General features: G+C 52.0%; 1 non-coding gene and 1 pseudogene across 1 annotated transcript; both read left to right on the top strand.

Annotated features, from left to right (window-relative positions):
* Positions 1–105, top strand: LOC123179517 (uncharacterized; annotated as a pseudogene).
* Positions 106–402: 297 nt separating this feature from the next.
* On the top strand, positions 403–521 carry LOC123179516 (5S ribosomal RNA). The gene has a single exon (XR_006490422.1). It is a non-coding gene; the product is annotated as a 5S ribosomal RNA (ribosomal RNA).
* Positions 522–788: the final 267 nt, after the last annotated feature.

Here is a 788-nt window from a genome sequence, read left to right as displayed (position 1 = left end):
CAGCACTAAAGCATCGGATCCCATCAGAACTCCGAAGTTAAGCGTGCTTGGGCGAGAGTAGTACTAGGATGGGTGACCTCCTGGGAAGTCCTCGTGTTGCATTCCCTTTTTAATTTTTTTCGCGCCGCTTGCAAAACAAAACGCACGTGTAAGTAATATATTTACCGTGTTTTATTATTTTGCACGAGTGCGGTAAGTCATAGCTGGGTGCTCACGATTCACGGGTCCAGCGTCGGCGTTGTGGCGCGGCAAGCGTGCACTGGTGCGGTTGAGAGGGAGGGGTGGAAACCGCGTTAAACTCGTCTCCGTAGTTGAGAGGGAGCGGCCAAAGCAATGTGCAATCGTCTTTGTAGTGGAGCTGGGAGGGGCAAGGATAAGGGACGAAGACCGGGGTAACATGTCGGAAGCGATCATACCAGCACTAAAGTACCGGATCCCATCAGAACTCCGAAGTTAAGCGTGCTTGGGCGAGAGTAGTACTAGGATGCGTGACCTCTTGGGAAGTCCTCGTGTTGCATTCCCTTTTTAATTTTTTTCGCGCCGCTTGCAAAACAAAACGCACGTGTAAGTAATATATTTACCGTGTTTTATTATTTTGCACGAGTGCGGTAAGTCATAGCTGGGTGCTCACGATTCACGGGTCCAGCGTCGGCGTTGTGGCGCGGCAAGCGTGCACTGGTGCGGTTGAGAGGGAGGGGTGGAAACCGCGTTAAACTCGTCTCCGTAGTTGAGAGGGAGCGGCCAAAGCAATGTGCAATCGTCTTTGTAGTGGAGCTGGGAGGGGCAAG

This window comes from Triticum aestivum, unplaced genomic scaffold (assembly GCF_018294505.1).
Source record: "Triticum aestivum cultivar Chinese Spring unplaced genomic scaffold, IWGSC CS RefSeq v2.1 scaffold33203, whole genome shotgun sequence".
Classification (NCBI taxonomy): Eukaryota; Viridiplantae; Streptophyta; class Magnoliopsida; order Poales; family Poaceae; genus Triticum; species Triticum aestivum.
Note: the sequence above shows the minus strand (reverse complement) of the source record. Positions and strands in the feature narration are given on the sequence as shown.